General features: G+C 44.9%; 1 pseudogene; it reads left to right on the top strand.

The window, feature by feature from the left end:
* Positions 1–24,182: 24,182 nt before the first annotated feature.
* Positions 24,183–24,927, top strand: LOC101840159 (annotated as a pseudogene).
* Positions 24,928–25,274: the final 347 nt, after the last annotated feature.

Below are 25,274 nucleotides of genomic sequence, written 5' to 3'. Positions count from 1 at the left end.
GTAGCAGGAGACCATAAAAGAAAACGCAACTGTTTAACTGCAGAGAACAACCATGGGATGCCTAGTCACAACTAATAATACATGCACAGCATAAGCCCTACAAAGAATATTGCAGAAAGGCTGGTTCAAAGTTAGAATACATTCAGATGAAAGACCTGAAGTAAGCAGGCTTCAGGCTGAATACCCTGATGATGTCCCGAGCTCAATAACCAGACATTTGGATGCAAACCGCAAGAGGTCTATTGTTTACACAGGCGTCTGTGGGCAATTCAGCAGCTCAGCTAACTTAACGCGCCAGGCCCTAGGACAGTTTTCTTTTTATATACATACTTTTGGCAAGCAAATTAGTAGGGGTATTGTAAGAAGTGGAGCTACTGCAGGGCAGGCAATAGGGGTATTGTTAGAACACGGGCATAACTCATCCTTCCTGGAGAAACTACAAGGTCAGAATTACACTTATCTCTATAGCCTGCTGGTGTCCGGTATCAGCACTCTGGACCAGATGTTCATTCTAATCAGACCTTGTTCCCTGCCTAGGGGAAGGGACCTTGGGGAATTTTCCACTGAGGTGACCTTCTGAGTCTCAAAAAAGGGGGGTGTATTGAGGTTTTACACAGATTGCATCAAACTTGTACAGCAGAACCATTTCTGATCACCTCTTGTCTTTCATTTGCTTTTGCAAGAACAGACACACTCCATCTCATTGAATTAAAACTAATCTTGCTGGCATCTAACTTACGATTCACATACTTCAGCTTCCCGATATCTGAGATTACAAGATTATAAACCAGCACTACTGTGACCAGCTTGAGTTCACTTCAATACATCTACTTGTCTCTGAACAATATTCTCTGAAGACATTGCTTATGCACATACACACTCACAGAGACTGTGAAAGCATGCATAAGACATGAACAAACTCAAGTCATACAAAATCCCAGAAGAGGAAGTGGACACAAAGTCCCATCCCTAACCCAGGAGCATTTTGATACCTGTGAGGATCAGGAAAATTGGTTTTCTCAGGTGAAGTGACAATAGGAATATTAACCACATTCCAGGGCAGTCCTCAAGTTTAGTTTTGACCAACAAAAAACAATTTTGTGCATATGCTTTTGTTGTTGTTCTTATGATTTAGTGGGTTTCAATTTGAAAATTATTTAAGAGAATATTGAGTTGGGCAAGTAGGGAGATGGGAGGATCTTGGAGGACTTGAGGGAGGGAAAGAATATAATCAAAATATATTGTATGAAAAATTCAAAAAAAATAAAAATAGTGGCATTGTTCTGTTAGTGCTGGTGCAATGGTGTATGATAACCAGAGATTTTTCTAGCTTTGAAAGACCCCAGGCGGGGGACTTTCACGGGGAGGGAGACACGAACCCAAGGAACACCGAGACCACGACCTTGGATGCAAACAGCAAGAGGCTTTATTTACACACGGGTACCCGGGCGTCTCAGTCTTGGGGGGCTGAGCGCGCCGAGCTGGGGACTCAGGGGTCCTTTTATAGCAAAAAAGCGGAGTACAGAAGCAAGAAGCCTAGTTACAGGACCCTGATTGGACAATATAAATGAGGCCGGGGGGGCTCAGAATGAGGGCTATTGAGGTTTCTCTCAGAACTCAAGTCTCGGCCTTGGCCCTATCTGAGGAACAATAGGTCTCTGTGCCGGCCCAGTCTTGCTGGGCTGGCTATGCAGACGCTATGTAGATAGCAGACACCTGTGTCCTGCCTGGACAGAGTTAGTAGTGACTATTCAGCTGTAAAGACCTTGAGCTGAGCTTCCTTCTGATCAAAAAAATGACTATTCGGCTGAGCTGTGGGGGAAAGGAATTTTCTATAGGCCTCAGCCACCTGTGCTGGGGCGGGGTCTTTCATTCCCCCATTGCTCTTGTAACTGAATGAAATCTTTCATTCAGAGGTTTCTGCCATCTCGAAATCCCTTTGCTTTAGCTGCTGGTATTGTTGAGTCAAAACCAGTGATTGTACAATTGATAACCTTTCCTTTATAAACTGGATTAATCTGTTTAAGATGCATGGCCCAAACATCAGAATCAGCAATATAATGATCAGGGGTCCCATAATGGTGGATATGAGAGTCGAATACCAAGGGGACCTGTTATACCAATTCTGAAACCATCCCTGTTGGGACTCAATTAATTGGTGGTATTTTGGCGTCTTTCTTTTATTTTAGCCAGGTTATCTCTTACCACTCCGGTATGGTCTGCGTAAAAGCAGCATTCTTCTTTAAGGGCCGCACAAATTCCCCCTTGCTGTAAAAATAAGAGGTCTAGTCCCCTTCTGTTTTGGAGGGCTACTTCTGCCAGGGAGGACAGAGACTTCTCCAGGGCAGCGACAGATTCCTCTAAAGACCGAATATCTGCACGCATTACTTGTTGTAGGAGTTGGAACTGTTTAGTTTCCTGCAGTGCGGCAGTACCGGTTCCTATTCCTGCTGCTATGCCTCCCATGGTTAGTCCTCCTAATAGGATGACAGTAGTGATGGAGATAGGTTCCCTCTTAATGCGGCCAGGACTTATCATGTCATAGTCAGAGGGGTGGTAAATTACCTTAGGCCATAATTCAATCAGAACACAATAGTCAACGGTGGCACCTAATACCGTGGTGGAGACACAAGGGGTTAATCCAGTGTTGCATGCCCAATATGTCCCATTGGGGGCTATCAAGTAGCGGCCACTTTGGGGCAAAGGCTCAGTGGCATTGCATAGTCCTTGATGCGTGGTGGGGACGTTACCTATACATAGCCCCTTTCCAGACACTTCTGAGATGGTCAATTTATGTTGCATGGCTGTCCCACAAAGAGCCTCGGCTGTGGCCTGATCTGTATATTCGCCCATAACCGCTAAGCCTTCATAATAGGGAGGTTGCGGAGTCAGACAAAGCCAGCATTCCTTAGTCTTATCTGGGCGAGTTAAATTCAGAGTGGCATATGTCCCTTTGATTAGGGCTAATATTCTATCTCCCGTGCCTTCAAGGGGGGGGACCCAAGGAGGGGGGGTTTGGGAGTGCTTTCTGTAGGCGCAGGAGCGGCTGTGGTTTTAGGCAGGTTCAGAGGCCTGGTATCAGCCTTGGGCATGAGTAAGCTAGGCTGCTTTTGATCAGCAAGAACCTGGTTAGGGCCTATGGCCTGCGGATTAACCGGAGCCACCTTACATCTGATTGTAAAGATTACTCCCCTGTCTGTCCCATATAGATACCAACGCAAACCCCAGGTATACCCAGTCTGCCAGTCCGGAGCTTGCTTTCCCTGCGCAGTGAAGGAAATGGCAAGGGGCATACTTATCATTCCAGATTGTCTTTTGTCCCAGCCTCTGCGTACCTGTATTTTATCCCAGGATGAGGATGGCCTCCAATACGCATCCCCTGTAGTCTCGCACCCCCAAGCTGCACAGAAAAAGGAATCATGTCCCCCACATTTCCGGGCCTGTTGCCAGGTACGCCCATCTCGGGGGCAGACATAGAAGTCCTGTGAATGTAGCTGCTCTCTGGCTCTGCGACTAACACACCCGGGGGTGGTTTCTCTAGGGTCCATGAATATGAATGTACGTCGACGTCTGTAAAGGTGGGAACCACTGGTGCATGCCTTTGGGTGGCAATGGGGAATGTCCCAAGTGTTCAACCCTGCTACCAAATCACAAAATTCAGGCCATAGAGTAGGCCACCATGTCCCAAGTGCATGTGGTTCCGTGACAGCATAAATGACCTCCCCCATCTGGGAGAGAACCTCCCAGGTTAATTTATAAACGGTATGGGGACTGGAGGCCACACCAGTGTCTGATTTTATGAGGAGGGCTATTAGCAGGAGGGAGGGGAGCGGGTAAGTTTTATTTTTAAAGGATTTTGAGTGCGTTGAGCTTTCCATCCTGAGTCCGGATCCTCAGGGAAGGCAGCTTTTACGTGCGAGGCGTGTATCCAAGCAGCAATCCCGTCCACCTTGAGAGCAGTAGGGGTGGTCAACAGGACTGTGTATGGTCCCTTCCAGCGGGGTTCAAGGTTCTTAGCCTGGTGGCGCCGGACCCAAACGCTGTCTCCCACGTGGTAGGAGTGAGGGACGATAGGGTGTTTCCTCTGGTCTCGGTAGGCTTGGGCCAGAGGCTTCCAGACTTTCTGCTGAACTAGCTGAAGTGCCTGCAGGTGAGCTTGAAGAGAGGAGGAATTGGCATAGTCAGAAATATCTTGGTCAAAGAACTGAACAAAGGGAACGGTGGTTCCATACAGAATTTCAAAAGGGGTGAGGCCATGGGGGCCCGGTGTATTCCGGGCACGATAGAGGGCAAGGGGGAGCAAGAGGACCCAGTCTTTAGTGCCAGCTGCCAGCGATAATTTAGTTATAGTCTCCTTAATGGTTCTATTCATACGCTCTACCTGCCCTGAACTTTGGGGTCGATAAGCACAATGTAATTTCCAATCAATCCCCAACAAGGTGGCCACAGACTGACTTACCTGAGAAACAAAGGCAGGCCCGTTGTCTGTCCCCAATACCTGTGGCATTCCATAACGGGGGAAGATTTCTTCAAGAAGTTTCTTGGTGACCACCTTTGCCGTCTCGTGCTTGGTGGGGTAGGCTTCAGTCCATCCCGAGAAGGTGTCAACAAAAACCAGGAGGTACTTGTATCCATATTTTCCTGGTTTGATTTCTGTGAAATCTATTTCCCAATGCACCCCAGGCCGGTGCCCACGAGCTCGAGTCCCCATGGGTAGCTATAGCCTGGTCATATTGACGCGGGCGCAGGCATCACATTGCTCAGTCACTTGTTTTAGTATTTCTTCTATTCCCAACAGGTAGCGAGTATTTTCTTCCCGGGCTAACAGTTCTCTCATTTTCCTGGAGCTCAAATGAGTGAGTTTGTGTAGGCTGTTAACCAAATATCTAGTCATTAGGTGGGGAAGGACAGTTTTTCCTTGATAGGTCCAGAGACCATCATGTACTCGGGTCGCCCCCAGTCTTTTCATGGCTTTGATGTCTTTTATCTCATAGTCCCATGACGGGGAGGTCTTCTCGGAAGCCTCATTAGTTACAGGGACTACAGCTGCCTGGAGGAGGTGACTGCTGCTTTCCAAAGCCAGGGCAGCCTCCCGGGCAGCCAGGTCTGCCCTCCGGTTTCCCCGGGCGACTGGACTGTCGCCTTTCTGATGCCCTGGGCAATGTATAATACTGAGGGCGGTTGGCAGGTGCAGAGCCTCTAAAAGGGCCAGGATTTCCTTTTTGTTTTTAATGTCTCTGCCCTCTGAGGTCAATAGCCCCCTTCGCCTATAAATTTCACCATGGATGTGAGCGGTGGCAAAAGCGTAGCGGCTGTCTGTATAGACAGTGAGTTTCTTACCTTCTGCCAGTCTCAGGGCCTGTGTCAAGGCAATCAGTTCTGCTCGTTGAGCCGATGTTCCTGGCGGCAGGGCCTCGGCCCAAATTGTTTCTGACTCAGTTGTCACTGCAGCACCTGCTTTCCGCTCCCCTTGATGTACAAAGCTGCTTCCGTCCGTGAACCAGACAAGGTCAGGGTTGGGAAGGGGTTGATCCGTGAGGTCAGCTCTCGTCCCATGGACCTCAGCCAGGACCTTCAAGCAGTCATGAGTCTCTGCTTCCCCGGGGAGGGGAAGTAACGAGGCGGGGTTCAGGGTCACCGGAGCCCCGAAGTGAATTCGGTCCTTGTCCAGCAACAGAGTCTGGTAATGAGTCATCCTGGCATTGGTGAGCCAGCGGCCCGGTGGCTGTCTGATGACCGCCTCCATAGCATGGGGGGCATAGATAGTCAAAGGCTGTCCCAAAGTCAATTTGTGAGAGTCCTTTATGAGAACTGTGGTGGCGGCGATCATGCGGAGACATGGGGGCCATCCTGACGCTACGGGGTCTAATCTCTTAGATAGGTAGGCAACCGGTCGTCTCCAGGGCCCAAGTTTTTGAGTTAGGACCCCCTTCGCATAACCCTCTTGCTCAGCCACGAATAAGTCAAAGGGTTTAGTCAGGTCAGGTAACCCCAGAGCTGGGGAGCAGAGCAGAGCCTTCTTGATGTCCATGAAGGCTTTTTCCTGGCTCTCCCCCCCAGTCAAAAGTAGCCCCCGTCTTGGTGAGGGGGTACAGGGTTGCTGCCATTTCCGCAAACCCGGGGATCCACAGTCTACAGAAACCTGCTGTTCCCAAGAATTCCCGCAGTTTTCGGGGGGGTCTTGGGAGGAGGGATGTCAAGTATGGCCTGTTTGCGGGCTTCTGTTAGCCAACGTTTTCCATCCTGGATTTTGTACCCCAAGTAGGTGACCTGGGTCCGGCAGATTTGGGCCTTTTTGGCAGAGGCCCTGTACCCCAAGTCTCCTAAAGTCTTTAAGAGAGCTTCTGTCCCCCTAAGGCATTCCTCCTCTGTTTTGGTGGCTATCAGGATGTCATCCACATATTGTAAGAGGATGATCTCAGGGTTGTGGACTCTAAATCCGGCCAAATCCTGATGCAAGGCCTCATCAAAGAGGGTGGGGCTATTTTTGAACCCTTGGGGCAACCTAGTCCATGTAAGTTGTCCCGAGATTCCCAAGTCTGCATCCTGCCATTCAAAGGCAAACAGTGGCTGACTGTCTTTGTGTAACCGCAAGCAGAAGAAGGCATCCTTTAAATCCAGGACTGAGTACCAAATATAGTCAGGTGGCAGTCCACTCAGGAGGTTATAGGGATTGGGGACCGTGGGGTGTATGTCCTCAACCCGCTTATTGACCTCCCGGAGGTCCTGGACCGGCCTATAGTCATTGGTTCCGGGCTTCTTGACTGGCAACAGGGGAGTGTTCCAGGGGGACCGGCAGGGGGTTAAAATGCCCTGCTCCTGTAGCCTCTTAATGTGAGGTTTGATCCCATCGCGGGCCTCCCGGGACATGGGATATTGTTTAATTGAGGCCGGGAGAGCAGATGCTTTTAAATGGACTATGATGGGAGCCTGCTGGAGGGCTAGTCCCATTCCTCCAGTCTCTGCCCAGGACTGGGGAAAGTCAGTCAACCAGCGGTCCTCGACCTTAAAAGAGTCATCCTTGGGCTCATGTATTCTATATTCCTCTTCTAAGGCTATGGTCAGCACCGTGAGTGGGGCCCCTTCTGGCCCCGTGACTCTTATGTTGGCTTTCTCGAAATGTACTTGAGCCTTTAACTTCGTTAGGAGGTCTCGACCCAGGAGGGGGTATGGACAGTCAGGAACATGTAAAAAGGAGTGCATCACCTTACCGGTCGCTAGGTGGAGCTGGTGGTCCGTGGTCCATCGATATTGCTTCCCACCGGTAGCTCCTTGTACCCAGGCAGTTCGTCGGCTCAGGGGGCCGGGTGACCGATTTAGAACAGAGTGTTGAGCCCCCGTGTCTACCAGGAAGGTGACCGGGCGCCCCCCTACTGGTATGGTTATCCGGGGCTCAGGGGGGGGCTCCTGGCCCTGACCTCCCTAATCTTCGAGGCTCAGCAGGTCGGAGGTCTGAGAGCGGGGTTTGGGCCTTTGGAATGTTCTTCTTTGTTTCTTGGGACATTCTCTTTCCCAATGTCCTCTCTCCTTGCAGTATGCACACTGGTTCCTTTCCAGGCGTGGCCCTTTCTGTCCCTCTCTCTGCCTATCCTGTCTCTGCTCTGCGACTACTGTGGCCAACAGTTTAGTCATCTCTCTATTACGCTTCTCGTCCCTCTCTATCTCCCTTTCTTCCATTTCCTGTCTCTGACGTTCTGCCCTTTCTTGGTCCTCTTTTCTCCATCTCTCTTCCCTTTCCTCCTGTGTTTCTCTCTTATTAAAGATGCGCTCCGCCTCTTTTAATACATCTGGTAGTGTATACCCCTGTAAATTCTCTAGCCGCTGCAATTTGTTTCTAATGTCAGCGGCCGACTGCCAAATGAAGGACATGGTCAGGCTAGTAGCTTGCCCGGGGTCCTCAGGGTCATATGGAGTATACATTCTGTAAGCTTCCTTAAGCCTCTCTAAAAATGCAGCTGGGGATTCCTCTGCCTTCTGAACAATCTGTCTTACCTGGGCCAAATTGGTAGGACGTTTCCCTGCCCCTCGGAGACCCGCTACAAGCAACTGGCGATAAAGACGCAGATGGGTCCTACCTGCCTCAGTGGTGAAGTCCCAATCTGGGCGGTCGAGGGGAAAGGCAGCATCAGTTTCATTTGGGAGCTGTGTAGGTTGTCCATTTGCCCCGGGAACATTCTTCCGGGCTTCAAGAAGGACCCGTTGTTTTTCCTCCGAAGTGAGGAGAACCTGTAAGAGCTGTTGGCAATCGTCCCAGGTGGGCTGGTGGGTAGTAAGTACCGACTCTAATAAATCAGTCAGTCTCACAGGATCTGCTGAAAAGGAGGGGTTATTATTTTTCCAGTTATAAAGATCAGAGGCAGAAAACGGCCAATACTGTAATTGGCCATCATGGCCCGTCCGGAGGGGCAGGGCAGTGGAATCTGGAGCGGGCTGCTCCCTGCGGCCTCGCAGTCTAGAGGCCATAGGTGAGGGCTCCAGGTCAGTGGGAGGCGAAGGTTGGGCCTCAGCTGCCTCTGCGGCCTCAGCTGCCACTGGTTGACCTGCTGGAGGAGCCTGGTACGGTGGGGGTTCCTCCGTCAGTAGATCCAACAGGAGACCGTCTTCTGGAGGGAGGACTTTGGGGTCTCCTTTTTTCTCTTTCTGCTTAGTTACGGTGGGGTACAGGCCAGAGTGGGAGGACTGAGGATACAGGGAGGGGGTCAAAGGGGGCGGAAGGGGGGGTGCGGATGGGTTGGAATTGGCGGGGGTTAGGGAAGAGGGAGAGGGGGACCCTCCGGGGTGCACAAAGGGACGCACCCAGGCAGGAGGGTTATGAACTAACGCTTCCCAGGTGACTATGTAGGGCACTTGGTCCGGGCGGCCGTGGGGCCCAGGATCCATCACTTTCTCTTTCACCTGGAAGATAATTTGAGAGTTAAAGGTGCCATCCCGGGGCCAGCCAACATTTAAAGCTGGCCACTCGGAAGAGCAAAAGGTGATCCATTCCTTCTTGCGCACATCGACAGTCCGGTTACGAGCATACTCCTGAACCTGTGGCCAATGTGAAAGGGTCAAACTGAGCGGAGTGGTAACTGTCTGGCCCATCTTCTCAAGAGTGATGACTAAGACAAACAAACAAACAAGAAACAAAAACGAACAGATTTTCGCTGCGCGGCTTCGACGTAGAGTCGAAAGCAAAACTTCAGTTGGGCTCGAGGCCGGGGGCCTCCCGCCCTCGTCCCCTACCAGGATGGAAAATCCCTCCGTCAGTGGGGGCGCCCCAAACAGACGGGGCAGACTCCTAGGCATCTACCCCAAACAGACGAGTTCCTAAGAACTCCAGCTCCAGACACAGACCTACCCCAAACAGACGAGTTCCTAAGAACTCCAGACGGGGCAGATGGACATCTGCCCCAAACAGACGGGGCCCCAAACAGACGAGTTCCCTAAGAACTCCAGACGGGGCAGATGGACATCTGCCCCAAACAGACGGGGCCCCAAACAGACGAGTTCCCTAAGAACTCCAGACGGGGCAGATGGACATCTGCCCCAAACAGACGGGGCCCCAAACAGACGAGGCAGATCGTGTCCTAGAGCTGCGGTCGGTGCCACCAGATACAGATGTATACAGCTGTATATTACAGACGCAGGCGCGATAAAACAACAGGCATAGACAGACAGACAGCAGACAACAGAAACAACAGAAATTTAGTCCGGACAATTCTTACCTCCCAGAAGTGGGTCGGTGGTCCCTGGGCGGGGTCTCAATTTCCCGGCCAATGCACCAAATGAAAGACCCCAGGTGGGGGACTTTCACGGGGAGGGAGACACGAACCCAAGGAACACCGAGACCACGACCTTGGATGCAAACAGCAAGAGGCTTTATTTACACACGGGTACCCGGGCGTCTCAGTCTTGGGGGGCTGAGCGCGCCGAGCTGGGGACTCAGGGGTCCTTTTATAGCAAAAAAGCGGAGTACAGAAGCAAGAAGCCTAGTTACAGGACCCTGATTGGACAATATAAATGAGGCCGGGGGGGCTCAGAATGAGGGCTATTGAGGTTTCTCTCAGAACTCAAGTCTCGGCCTTGGCCCTATCTGAGGAACAATAGGTCTCTGTGCCGGCCCAGTCTTGCTGGGCTGGCTATGCAGACACTATGTAGATAGCAGACACCTGTGTCCTGCCTGGACAGAGTTAGTAGTGACTATTCAGCTGTAAAGACCTTGAGCTGAGCTTCCTTCTGATCAAAAAAATGACTATTCGGCTGAGCTGTGGGGGAAAGGAATTTTCCATAGGCCTCAGCCACCTGTGCTGGGCCGGGGTCTTTCAGCTTCATTCTGTACAGTTTCACTCACTAGTGTATAAAATGTTGTTCTGTTAGCAACTCCTTTTAAAGTTATCTACTTTGATAATGTCAGGTGCTCCTCAGAAATGTAAACTGCAAAAGGAATATTGCTGTAAAGAGACACACCATGAACAAGGTTATAGAAGAAATTTAATTAGGGGATTGCTTTAAATTTCAGAGGATAAGTCCATAGTCATCATGGCCCTGAGCACAGCAGCTGGCCAGCATAAGGATGAAGAAGTAGCTGAGAGATTTGCATCCTGATTAGTAGGCAGCAGGCAAAGAAAGAGACGCTGGGTCTGGTTTGTACTTTTTAACCTCACAGCCCACCTGTAGTGACACACCTCCTCCCCCAGTTCCTCCAACAAGGCCAGAGATCCCTAACACTTTCCAAACAGTTCATCAACTGGCAACAAAGCATGCAGATACGGGGGCAATTTTCATTCAAACCAATATAATTTAAATGTAACTCAGAATTACCACTCATGCATTTTACCACTGAATCTTCAGTTATAAAGATAATTAATTTATATGATCTCAAAGCAGTTGGAACAGCATGGACAAGACCTACAGAAGCCCAAGTTACACAAAATTCCATTATAAATAAGTCATGTTGGCACCTGATAGTTACTAGGAGAGTGAAGAATCTGTTTTCTTTAGGGGTTTGGCTCCAGTAGGTCAAACACTCCAGTGAGGGCCACACATCCAGGAGTTATGGACAACAGAAATTGTACTTGAAGGTTCTGTTTCATTTTGTGAGAAGCTGGGTAGAAGGAGAAGTGGATCTGCTGGGAATTGGTGGTGACCTGAATATGATCAGAGTTCATTATATGAAAGTCTTAAAGAACTAATAAAGTGGGAAAACACTATCCTGCTGTTCATACTTGATTCATTTGAAATTTACCTCTACCTCCAAGGCTGTGGGTATTTGCATTGTAATGAGACCTCAAGCTCTCCATTTTCAGAATGAGAATTTCTAAACTGTAAAAGATTTGGAACAACTGTCCTGGATGTTATGCATTCAGGCCTATTTATTTGCTCTCGTTTTGTAATAATTCACTAACAAAGTGGATCATTGCTAATTCTGGAGGTCTACAAGAGCACCCCAGAGACCATATAAAAGGGCATGGCTTACAATAGGACATATGTCATTCCTTCTGAAAAATCAGAAGCTGAAATTGACTGGAACATTAGGTCATCTCTTTTCTGTTCGCTGAACAGAAAGTCTCTTTAGATCCTTTCTAGAACAATGTTTTGGAGTAATGAACACTGTGCCAATGGATCTCCCTGACAGTACTCTGAACTTTGTCCCTTGTTCCACTACTCTTCATGAAAATTTGTTCTTAAAAATGGGGATCTGTAAGGAAAGGGCATCTAGTGCTAGTGGAAGACACAGAGATATAACATAAGCTGGGATCCCCAGAGTTGTGCAAAAGCCTCCTTCAGGGTTTCCCTGTGTCAGGGCTGTAGCTGCACACCCAGATGTAGTTTGGGTTCAGGCCTCAGGCTTACTGGGAGTATTGTGCCTCTGCAGCACAGAGGTAGGTGCCTGAATCCTCCAACTGAGCATCCTCAATGTGCAGTGTGCTATAGAGCTCCTTAGAGTCAAATGTTGACTTTGTAACCTCCCATTCTCCTTTGTTCCTGAAGTCAGATAAAACAGACTGATGAGGCTGCACAGAGAAATCTATCGGAACCATTGCACACTCCTCATTGTGGTGGAAAAATTGCCTCTTAGAGCAGAACCGGTTCCCTCCTGGAGACTCTGGGGTGGAGGATTCTGCTCCACCTGCATCCCTTTAACCCCTGCTTACAGAAAGGAAAAACAACCCCCGCCAAAAAAACCATATGATGAGGCCATCATTACACAGATTCCACCCTGTTCTATATCGCCGGAAACATGAGGAGCTCGGGATCGCCTTAGTTCTGCCCATTCCCTCTGTCAACTGTGGATCACTCCTAACCCTTCTGAGAGAGCCACAACTCACAGCAAACCTGCGCCCAGAGCAGCCCAACACAGCTCCCTGGCTGTTCTCCATGGATCCTGTCAAACTGCTGAGGTTTCTTAACCCAGCTCGAGACAGTGTCTAGCTTGTAGGCAGCAGGCTCTCCCTCTTTTTCCAGGCACCAATAAAATCTGAGCTCTTTCATCTTGATAGAAAACCACGCTCACAGCAGCCCATTGAGGCCTCACAGTAACTGCTCCAGAGCTGTGGATGAAAACTCCGCAGGGAACAGGAGGCCATGCACCTAAAGCTTTAAACTGAAGAGGATTATTTGTTTGTTTGTTTGTTTCGAGACAGGTTTTCTCTGTATTGCTTTGGAGCCTGTCCTGCCACTCTCTTTGTAGACCAGGCTGTCCTTGAACTCACAGAGATCTGCCAGCTTCTGCTCCTGAGTGCTGGAATTAAAGGTATGCACCACCAACACTCATCCCTGTTTGTTTGTTTTAACAGTTGAAGTATGAAATATTTGAGGGAAAATGTGAGGAGGAGATGATATATCAGGAAAGAGCCAAGGTTTACTTATATCACAGAACATACAGGAATAGAGAGAGTAAGCTTTTCCTTAAATTCTATAAATTGACAGAAATCACCAATTTGTTATATCAAAACTCTTAATGAAGTGCAATATCTGCTGAGGACTAAATGCACTCTCTTGAAATCAGCAGGTCACCATTTGCAAAGGAATGTTTCCAATGAAATTTCCAGCTGTTAAAACAAGTGGGTTCTTCAAACAGCATTCACCCTGAGTCGTTTTCTACCTCTGCACTTCTTCTCCAGTCCCTTCCTGCACCTGCAGACCCACACACTGCTGGTCAAGTTCAGTGGTGTTCTCTGTAATGTTTCTTCTGGTTTTGTGACTTATTACTTTTTTTCCTCTCAACTAATTATTCTTGTTCCTACTAGTCTGAGAGGAGATAATGGAAAGTTTAGATGCAGGTATCGAAATAGTTCCTGGGTCAGTGAAGTCCGGCTGTTCTCATAAAATTTTAAACCTGGAAGTCACAGAGTAAGGTGTCTTCTATTGAGCTTCAGACATTGCATTAACCAGTAAAATTCTAGTTCCTTATCTCTCCTCAAAAATGATTTTTCACAGTGGATTTTTAGGCTCCACATGATTTATCGTCCCATAGAATAGCAAAGCCAATGACCAGGAATAAACTTTTCTATCTGTGACTGACAACTTCACATGTTCTCTGGGCTCCTTAACTGTCCAACCATTTAGGCATGTCAGAAAGCTATTTCTGGGAAGCCTGTAGTGCCCCCTAGTGGACTAACACCATCAACAAATGTGACTTCAGGCCTTCCCCCTCCCCCCCCTGCATAACTTTTTATGCATGTCACTTTCAGTTCCCTCTCCCTCCTCTCCTCCCCCACCCCCCAATCTTCCCAAGCCCTCGCCCCCACTCCATGCCCCCTCCACTCCCCAGGGAGGGCAAGGGCCTCCATGAGGAATTTCCAGAGTCCCTTACATCCTTCTGGGAATGGCCCAGGTTCTTCCCCATGTGTCCAGGCTAAGAGATCTTCCCTCCACATGGCATGGGCTCCCAGAGTCCCTCTGCATGCCAGGAATAAATACTACTCCACTCTCCAAGGTCCCACAGATTCCTAAGGCCTCCTCTCTGTCACCAGGTTCAGCCCCATGTTGGCACCCCAGTCATTAGTCTGGGGTCCATGTGTTGCCCCTTGTTTAGGTCAGCTGCCTCTGTAGATTTCACCAGCTTGATCTCGTCACTCCTCTTTGCAAGTGGGTTCCAGGAGTTCAATACGATTCACAGCTGTGGGTGTCTGCCTCTGTCTTCATCAGCCACTGGATGAGAGTTCAGGCCTTCTAACTGCACAAAATCTCACAGAAGCAACATCCTTCAGTTCTTTAGTTCCTGATGGAGGAAATGCAACATGGTCGACAAACATGAGAGTCTAGATGGAGTGAGGGTTAAAGGTTAACCACTTAAAAGTGATATGTCATGGAGACTAAACCTCTAAATAAACTATTTCTTCTCATATGCTATTTACTAGATTTCTATAATTCAGTTCAAAATAAATTCCTAACCATCGACTAAGGTTTCACTGAAAGTGAATAGTAAGAACGCATAAAATGGGAGACAATATTATATACTCTAATGACTGGATCTGAATAAAACAAACAGGATCAGAGAAGAACATAGCTGAGAGTTGTGTGATCCCAAGAAAAGGAGAAATGCCCACATGCAGATGGCCACACTCTGAAGAAGGCATCCATGATGATATGAGAGTAGACATAAGTGACCCAAATTCTACCAGGGAACTCCTACAGCTGATAAATACCTTTAGCAAAGTAGCTGGATACAAGATTACTTCAAAAATTCAGTAGCACTCCTATGTACAAAGGATGTTTGGGCCAAGGATATAACATCCTATACAATAGCTACAGATAATATAAAATAACTTGTGGTAACTCCAACCAAACAAGTAAAAGACCTGCATGACAAGAACTTCAAGTCTTTGAAGAAAAAGAGTTGAGGAAGATATCAGATGATGGAAAGCTCTCCCATGCTCATAGATTGGAAGGATTAACATGATAAAAATCGGCATTCTGCCAAAAGTAATCTATAGGGTCAACACAATCCCCATCAAAAACCCAATCCAGTTCTTTACAGATGTTCAAAGAGCAATGCTCAAAATCACCTAGAAAAATAAAAATAAAGGATAGCTAAAACAGTCCTGTACAATAAAAGAGCTGGATCACTATTCAATATGATTTTTTACACTGTACTCCAGAAAAATAGTGATGAAAACAGCATCATATTTGCATAAAACAGAAAGATTGATCAGTTGAATCAAATCAAAGTCCAAAACATAAATCTACCCATCTATGGACACCCAATTTTTGACAGAGAAGTCAGAAATATACAATGGAAAAAAGAAAGCGTCTTTAACAAATTGTGAATGGTTTAACTGAATGTCAACTTGTAGAAGAAATCAAATAGATCCATATCTATCCCCCTGTCCAAAATTCAAGTCCAAGTGGATCAAAGATCTCAACATAAAACGGGACACATTGGACTTCATAGAAGAAAAATTGTGGTATAGCCTTGAACCAGTGGTACAAGAGACAACTTTCTGAACAGAACACCAATAGCGCAGGTACTGCGATCAACAAGTAATAAATGCTACCCACATTTAAAAGCTTCTACAAGGCAAAGTATACTGTCAATAGGACAAAAAGGTAGCCCACAGAAATAGAAAAGATCTTCACCAACACTACATCTAACAGCCGGCAAATTTCCAAAATTAAATAAAGAACTCGAGAAGCTAAACACCATAATTTTTCAAAAGGGAATACAGAGAACGGGTGGTGGTGGTGCATGCCTTTAATCCCAGCACTCAAGAATTAGAGGCAGGTGTATCTCCATGAGTTCAAGACCAACCTTGTCTAGACAGCAGATTTGAAACTTGTGGTGGTGGACAAAGTCAGAGATACACACAAACTCTGTCTCAAAACAACAATTAAAACATGGAATACAGATTTAAATAGAGAATTCATAACAGAGGGGCCTCAAATATGTGAGAAACACTGAAGAAATGTTCAGCATCCTTAACTATCAAGGAAATGTAATTCAAACTGACTTTGAGATTCTACCTTACACCTGTCAGGATAGCTAAGATCAAAATCAGAACTTGCAGGACATACTGGTGAGGATGTGGAGCAAGAGTTCTCATCCCTAAATGGGACTCTATATCAACTGCTGCCCAAGGCTCAGGGAACATCTAAGAAGGGGAAGCAGAAATAGTGTAAGGGTTAGGGCATATGGACAAGAGTGGTGAATTGCTGTCTTCTGGACATAATATGTCAACTGCACTCGTGAAACCACTGAATTCATGTACACAAGATCAAGTCAGCATGAGTCACTGTTCCAACATTAATTGGACTCAGAACGTAATCAAAAGGACGAGACAGGAAGATAGGAGGAAGATGTTTTAGGCATTTGGGGAGTAAAAGTGGGGAAATTAAGTGGATATAATTAAGATACATTGTATACATGTAAGAAATTGTCAAAAACAAGATATTTTTAAAGAGTTTGTGGTAAGTGCCTGGCAAGATGCCACACTTGGGAGGCAGAGGCAGGTAGATCTCTGTGAGTTTCAGGTCAGTCTGTTCTACACAGTGAGTTGTAGGCCAGTGAGATCCTGGATCAAAAACACAAACAAATAAAGAAAGAAAGAAATTGAAATAAAAAATTAATATACTAAGAAAAATCAATATAGCCCCGAATTTAGCTATCCTGGGCATTATACAGCTGTCCTTATCATGTAATGCAGAGCTGCTTATCATTCATTGTGTTTTATCCATGAGGACTTCAAAGTAGAATAAAAGGAATACTTAACAGAAATATCATTAAAAAATGAAAGAAGGCCAAGATGTAAGAGAATTGGTTGTTCTTCCAGAGGACACAGGTTTGATTCTCAGAACACACATAATCGTGTCTCATAACCATCTGTAACTCCAGCTCCAGGGGATCCTATGCTGTCTCTGGCCTTAGCCGCCACTAGGCACACAAATACATGCAGGCAATATATTCATATACATGAAATAGAAATTTTAAATTTTAAAAAGGGATCATGTTAAGTAAAATTTTCTTCAAAATGTTCTTAGGTCAACTTGAAGCTAACTCTTGGGTTTTGTTCATATATTAAACTACAAGATGGAAAAATTTTCTATTTCAAAAAATTTTTAAAGTTTTTCTCCAGTATCAGTTTTATGCCTGGCAGAGGGTGTGTGTGGAGCACTGTGCACTTGCTGCACAGAAGAATGTGGCTGAATCCCCAGGATGGGCAGCTGCAAAGTTCAGGGAGAGATGTTTGTCCTTCTTATTCCATAGGGCAATCAGTCCTTGTTCTTCTTTTATGTCCACATTTGAAAGAACATTCATGAGCAACTGGAGACCTGGCCAGGCTCTTGTTTGTACCAGGAGAAGAAAGAAGGAGCAATGGTTGTGCAGGTGAAGTTGATGAAGGCACTTCCTCCCTCCTGGACACTCAGGAGAGAAGTCTCCTGCTCCACCTGCTCACCTCTGCTCACACTTGTGCAAAAGGCAGCAGCAGGAAGACCATGAGATCACCATTCCCAGACTTTGTTTTTCCTCACACAGTGATTTCAGACAATTTGGAGAACCACTCTTGTCCTCACACTGATAATATGCATTACCAAAAATGCCTTGTTTCCCCAATGGTCTCACTCACAGTTCAGCTGCAGCCACAAGCACAAAGTTCCAGCCAGTGTCCTCATAGCTTTCCATGGGGACCGTGGCCTTAAGTCAGGCAATATGCTTCAGCTCACCTCCCCTGTCCTCCAGAGCACTGCAGGTTCTTCAGCTGTCTGCACAGAAGCCTGCTGCTGCAACTGCTCTTTCAGAAGTCAACCAAAACGTCCTTTGTAAACTTGCAGCATCAGAGATGCTCTGCCACCTGGTGGACAGTTCCTTCTTGCTACACCAGCTGCTCTGATCTTTGATTCTACATCTCCAGGATATTTTGACATACTAAGTAACTAGTCAATTAAGTATGTTCCAAGTGTGTTCAGTATCAAAATTGGCATCATGTAGCAGAAAGCAAATATAGGGAAAAGGAGAGAGCACAGAATTGCAATTGTGTGTTCTCTGCATACTGCCAAGTTCTTCTAAGTAATCTGGGAATAATGTATAAGTAAGTTCTTTTAAATTATGCTTATTGCACAACAAGATTAGCCTGTTTCAAACTAGGGAACTGGCATTATTTTGTCTATTAAGCAAATAAACATAAAGTTCTTTCTCCTCCTTCTACTTTTAAAATTGGTAATAGCAGCAACCACTTGGGTAGATCATCTTGACTCAGCTCTCACAAAGGAAAACTACACTTTACAATAGGAAGAATATAAGCACAAAGATTGGACTAAGTCACCAAGTTTGTCATGCATATGATATTTCAGGCTTTGCTCCTTAAATTTCTGGTTTTTCCCAGTCCCAGGAAATAGGCAGTCTTCAATAAATAGCCCTTCAATAAATGTGGGCAAATCACTGTTCTGGTTAGTTTTTTGTCAACTTGATACAAGCCAGGGTCATTTGTGAGGAGGTAGCTTCAACTGAGGAAATGCCTCTGTCAGACTGGACTGTCAGCAAATCTTTGGGGCATTTCTTGATGTGGAAGGGTCCAGCTCATGATGGGTGGTGCCATCCCTCTACAAGTGGTCTTGAGTTTTATGAGAAATTGAGTTGAGTAAACCATGAGGAGAAAGCCAGTAAGCAGATCTCTTCCATATATTAATAACAATAGTTCCCTCCAACAAGGAAGTTAGCCTTTAAAAAGTGATGAGAAATCTGACTTGATTTTGAAATTCTTCCTCTTGAAGAACAGATTATCTGAGTGTGGTGGCTTGAACAAAATGTTCCCCAATGGTTTCAAGCATTTGAATGCTTGATCCCTAGTTGGTGGGTATCTACGAAGGATGTCCTGGGGAGCAGGCTTTGAGACTGCAAAATGTGATGGGGAGCCCACCAAAAATGGCCACTCAGACACAGTTTATAGCCAATTGAAAGTCTTTATTCCAGCCAGCTGGGACTATAATATGGGATTCGGGTCCTATGTATAGCACGAGTGTATAGATCACAGGAGTTTGAAAGCAGAAACCACATCCTGACATCTTGCTCAGCAGCTGTACAGAGTGGTGGGGGTTCTGTAGAAGCAAGAATTTTAACAAAAGTTTGCATAAGCAGTTACCTGGAGGTGGATGTTTACAGAAGCTAAGATAAATCAGCTGGGGCATCTTGACTTTGGGTCCTAGAGTAGAGCTGGATAATTTTCAACAGGATTCTCCATCAAGGAGATCAGATTCTAGTTAAAGCTGGGATGGCCTTGGCCAGAAGGAAATGTGGCGGAATCTCTGCACTGTCTTGTCCTGACACAAAAAACCATGCAACATGCCCAGTATGCTCTCTACTTCCTATATGTGATCGAAGATGTGAGTTTTCAGCTAGTGTTTCAACTACCTACTGCCTGGTACCTCCACTCTGCCATCATGGACTCTAACCCTCTGAAGTGTTAGACCCAAATAAATTCTTCCTTTTGTAAGCTGCCTTGGCTATGATGTTTTATCACAGCAACAGGGAAAGTAATGAATACACTGAAATTATGGATATGTGCCTTACTTATCGCAAAGATGATGTAAACTAAGGAATAATAGACTACAAACAAATACATGCTTCTTCCAGGAGTGTCTGTTTTTTTAAATGTCAAAGCAGGTGGTTTTTCCTTAAACATGATTAGCTAAACAATACTCTGTGGAGAGAGACAAAAATGGGAAAACTTCTTGCCATAGAAGCTATAGTGTGACACAATGGGTCACAAATAAACCCTTCTATGGATACATTTTATTCTGGGGAGTGTTCATTCCAGAGTCATTGGTTTGGCTCAAGGCCTCTGGTTTCTGCTACACTATCAATACTGGGCGCTCACTGGAACTCCTCTTGGATATCCTGCTGTTGCCCTGTGTTGTGGAAATCCTGAAGATTTGAGTCTTCAGGAATGCTCCCTTCACCTGTCCCAGCAGATCACAGATGGGGGATGATGAAGTGGGTCAACTCATAGCTCTGGTTCTGGGCCTGAGTAGTTGCAAGGCTGGTCAATCTGCCAGTTCTTTCTAGGGACAAAGGTATTTTCAATGGTGCTAAAGAACATATAGACAAATCAGTGATCAGAGAAATCACAGTATGAAAATTTAACTCACACAAGAAATGCAAATGAACAACCAGGCTACATTGGAGCAGGAACATGCTATGCTCTTACTGAGAGGTCCCAAGTCAGAAATGGAAGCATCTGCCTTATTAAGGTAAGTGGAAGGAAAGCAAGAAGTCAGAAACTCCACAAAAATGGAAAGCTGAACAGAAAAAGACATACAATTATTATATTATCCCCTAGTTTGTACTTACCGGCTACACGTATTTTATTACCCATTTTTTTGTTTTCCATACTGTGGGCTAAAAAAGTCCAAGGAAAAAACACTCTGCCCCTGACTTGACACCAGGACCAGGGCTTGAAATCACAGCAATACCTGAGCTTGCCACAAATCAGGCTGAATAATTGCACCAATCCCTGAGCATTAAACACCACCAATCTCTGAGATCCCTGAGTACAAAATCCCACCAATCCCTGTCCTTGCCCCAGAATCAGGCCACAAAAAAAAACAGCAATACATGCTCCATAGCCCCTTCCCAAGAAGTTCTATAAACTCCATACCCTATTTGGTTTACTGCCTCTTCTCACCCTAGAGGCAGTCACCACCCTGGAATTTTCCTTCCCAATAAACCTCTTGAGGGAGGTTTGTTGTGAGGTGTGACACGTTTGCAGGAGCAAAGCCTAGCTGTAACAACTTTCACTGAATTGGAACAGAGAAAGCAAATCAGAATGCAAAACTTTCGCTGAGGAAATGTTCCCTCAGTGTGTTTGTGGGGGTATCAGAAGTGTAATTCTTCTCCAGAGTGGAGTGAAGCAGAGCAGTAACAGCTCTTCTGGGAAAACCCTCCCTGGGAAGAGCCGAATTGTTACACCTGCCCAGAGCTGTAAGCTTCTGTGCTTACCATGACTTTGTAATACTTTTTGACTCTGGCCTGCCAGGATACCTTTCTCTCTGAGTTGCAATGCATACAAATACCTACCCCATTATCTACTTTCAATTTTAAAACTTCAATTTAAAAATTAACACAACCAGAAGACATGATCTAGTCCTTAATTTACTTAACCAAAGTCTTGGCCAGTATATGCAAAAGGCCCAGGTTTAATCCCCTACCAACAAAAAGACACAAAATAGTTTTTAAATCTCAGTTCATCATTCCATATACCTAATTAATATTCTCACCTGATTGTTTTAAATTATGAATGCCAGATTATAAACCATGGCTATCTACTGGTTTTGAGATTTGTGTGAATTTTGCTTTTTAATTTTTTTTTTATTTTTGAGATAGAGTTTATTTTACCAAATCTGTCCTCTAACTCATGCCTCCCAAGTGCTGGCATCATAAGTATACATACCACACTGTGTTTCATTTTACTTTCTATCTCCATCACGGCTCTCTAGGTCCTCCTAAATAACTATTGCAAGAGTCTTCTAGTAGTAAAACCCAAAGGCTCCTACTTTCTATTTATAGCACCCCTCCCACAAGTGCCCATGTTCTGCGATACAAGCACCCAATAGAATGATAGAATGCAGAGAGAGAGACATGCCACCTTAAGGAAGCAATTCTACTTCTGTGCCCTTAGGAACATGAGCTGCCTTGTGAGAGTGCTGACCCCATGCTGGGGAGACCAGTTAGAAATATCAGTCATGTATTTTTATTTATGTTCATTTTATGTGAATGAGTGTTTTCCCTTTATGTATATATTCTGTATGTATATGTGTGTCTATGTATGTATGTGCATATGTATGCATATATGTGTGTGTATCTGTGTATATATATGTGTGCATATATATGTATGTATGCATGTGTACATATATGTATGTGTGTGTATGTATGTGACCATAGAGAGCCCACTGATACTAGAAAATCATGTCAGATTCCTGGAATTGGAGTTACAGGTAGTTGTGAGTCACCATGTAGGTTCTTTTATTCATTCACTTTGCCTTTCATATCACGCATCTCAATCCCATTTATTTCTCATCCCTTTGTAGCCACCCTCTGCCCTTGCATTCCTTCCCCCATTAAGAGACAAAGGGAAAAAAAGGGGAGGGACTTGCCATGGAAGCTGTAGCATGATATGCTGAGTCACATAGTAAACTCCTTTGTCCATATATTTTTACATGTATGTGTTCATTGCAGGGAGTCATTGGGCTGGTTTGAGAACTCTGCTTTCTATGCTGGGCCCTCACTGGAACTCCTCTTGGTTATCCTGCTGTTGCCCTGTGTCATAGAGATCCTGCAGATTTGGGTCTACAGGACCAGTCCCTTCATGTGCTCCAGCATATCACACATGGGATGGATATTGGGGTGGGCCAAACCATACACCCTGTTTCTGTGCCTGGGTAGTTGCAGGATTGGTCAGCCCATCAGTATTCCCTTGTTCTCACGACCAAGGTGAGCCCTAACCCTAACCCTAACCTGTTTAGGGAAATGTTAACAAAGCAAGGCAGTAGTGGTGCACACCTTTAATCCTAACACTTAGGAGACACAAGCAGGCATATCTCTGAGAGTTTACGGCCAGCTTGGTCTACAAAGTGAATTCTAGGACAGCCAGAGCTACACAGAGAATATCTCCCTTCCTCTCCCTCTTTCCTATAAAAGAAGAAGGGAAAGGAAGAGACATCTATATTTTAACATAGCCATAAAATATTCAAAAATTTGTGTGATAAATAACAACCTGGCAGGCTACCCTTTTCAAAACTGAAACATATATTTTACATACTCAATATGCAGAGCATGTGTAGAATGTGTGTGCATATATGCTCATATCTATACTCCAAAACTAAAGAAAGTATCCACATTTGTTAAAAAGAAGAACTCAAGAACCACATGACCTTACTGAGAACAGTCACATGGTCAGGACCCTTGTACGATAACAGTACCACAGTCTATACCATCTCTTACTTCTTTATTTTATGTGTCTGAGTGCTTTTCTGTATTATGTATGTACATACCTGGTGGCTGCATAGGTCAGAAAAAAGAATATCGGATCCCCTGAAACTAGAGTTACAAATGGTTGTGAGCCACCATGTAGGTGCTAGATAAAAAAAACCCAAGTGCTCTGCAAAAGCAAAAAGTGCTCTGCTGTGTGCCCAGCTCCTGCCCCCTTGTTAAATTTTACACCATCTAACTGAAATGTGTACACTGAAGGTGACAGGAGGGAATGGAAGGAGAGGAGGGAGGGGAAACTGGGTTGGTATAAAAAGAAATGAAAAAAGAAATTATCCATTATCAATGTGTAGGAATCATTCTAAGGTTTTATGCCTAATAGCACTTCTACTAGAAATTGGGTCCTTCTGTGACAGGTGCATATATATTTAAGATTGTAACACACTGTGGATTTTACCTTTATTAAGTATGAAGTGTTTCTCATTTTCTCTTCTGACTAGTTTTGTCTTGAAGATTTCTTTGTCAGATTTAGAATAGCATTTCATGCTTTTTCCCTAGTTTAAGTTCCCCTTTTCATCCTTTTATCCTGATGTATTAATTATGATTTTTGTGAGGTATGTTTCTTAGGCAAAAAAATCTGATCTGTTATCCTGTTTTCTAATACATATAGCCTGTATTTCTATTGGAAAGTTGGTTCCATTAATATTAAGAATTATGAATGGTATGTATTAATTGATACCATATTGTTGCCTTGTGTTTTATTGTATCATTTTTATTTTAATGTTCTGGAATTATTTATTCTTTCTGCATTCTTCAGTATGCTTAATGTTATCTTTGGATCTCCTTTAGTATCCTCTATAATGGTCATAAATTTTTAAATCTGTTTTTAAGTTTTGTTTTTTATTTTATTTTTATGTTATGTGTATTGGTATTTAGCCTGCATTCATGTCTATGTGAGGGTGTTTGATCTCCAGGAACTGTGTTTATTTACAGGTGTGAGTATCCATGTGGGTGCTGGGAATTGAACTTGTGTCCTCTGGAAGAGCAGCCGGTGCTCCTAACTGCTGAGCCATCTCTGCAGTCCCTTAAATCTGTTTTTTTTATCATGGAAAGTTTTCCTATATCCCTGGATTACTATTGTTAATTTGCCAGGCATGATATTCCAAGACAGCATCTGTGGTTTTTAATAACTTGTAGAACATTAGTCTAATTTCTTAAAGTTTTCAATGATCTCCACTGAAAAAATAAGACAGGTGCTCTCCTTTTTCTGCCTGGAACCATGGAGGCTCCGCTGGAGAAGAAAAAGCAGGTTCCTGTTGTGCCAGAAACCCCTAAGAAAAATCGAAGGAATTTTGCAGAGATGAATGTAAAGAGCTTTCAAGAAAAGTTTTCACTGAAGACACTGCTGAAGGCATGGAATATGTTTATCTATGAAAAGGTAAAGCATTACCATAAGGAATACAGGCAGATGTGCCAGATGGAGATTCACAAGGCTAGGATGGCAAGGAAAGCTAGAAACTTCTATGTGCTGGCAGAACCTAAAATGGCATTTGTCATCTGAATCTGAGGTATCAATGGTACAAACCAAAGGTCCACAAGGTGTTGTAACTGCTCCGTCTTGGTCAGATCTTCAATGGTACCTTTGTTAAAATCAACAAGGCTTCAATTAACATGCTGAGGATTGTACAACCATACATTGCATGGGTGTACCTCAATCTGAAGTCAGTAAACCAGCTCAACTACAAGCGCAGTTATGGCAAAATCAATAAGAAAAAATTGTCTTGACAGACAATTCCTTAATTGTTCGATCTCTTGGTAAATATGGCATCATCTGCATGGAGAGTCTAATTCATTAGATCTATACAGTTGGGAAACGCTTCAAGGAAGAGAATAACTTCCTGTGGCCTTTCAAATTATCTTCTCTACGAGGTGGAATGAAGAAAAAGACAAGTTGTTTTGCAGAAGGTGGCAATGCTGGCAACAGGGAAGACTAGATAAACAGGCTTATTAGATGGATGAAATAAGATGTTGCCCAAATGTTTTTTGTAATCTGGTCAGTTAATAAACATTCACAGCTAGACGAAAAAGAGAAAGAGAGAAAGAGAGAGACAGAGAGAGAGAGAGAGAGAGCTGCCTTTTTAATTTAATTCACTTTTTCTTCCTTGCAGCCTTCAATATCTTTATTTATTCTGTACACTTATTTTTTTATTTGTTTTATTTTTTATTTTGAGACAGGATATTGTTAAGTTGCACAAACTGATCGTGAACTTATTCTGTAGCCCACATGGACTTTAAAACTGCAATCCTCCTTCTGAATTTCAACTAACTGAGATTTCAGCAGACCCGCTGCAGATAGAAAATTCAAATATGT

This window comes from Mesocricetus auratus, unplaced genomic scaffold, assembly GCF_017639785.1.
Source record: "Mesocricetus auratus isolate SY011 unplaced genomic scaffold, BCM_Maur_2.0 Super-Scaffold_100044, whole genome shotgun sequence".
Taxonomy (NCBI): domain Eukaryota; kingdom Metazoa; phylum Chordata; class Mammalia; order Rodentia; family Cricetidae; genus Mesocricetus; species Mesocricetus auratus.
This window is presented reverse-complemented; position numbering and strand designations above follow the sequence as displayed.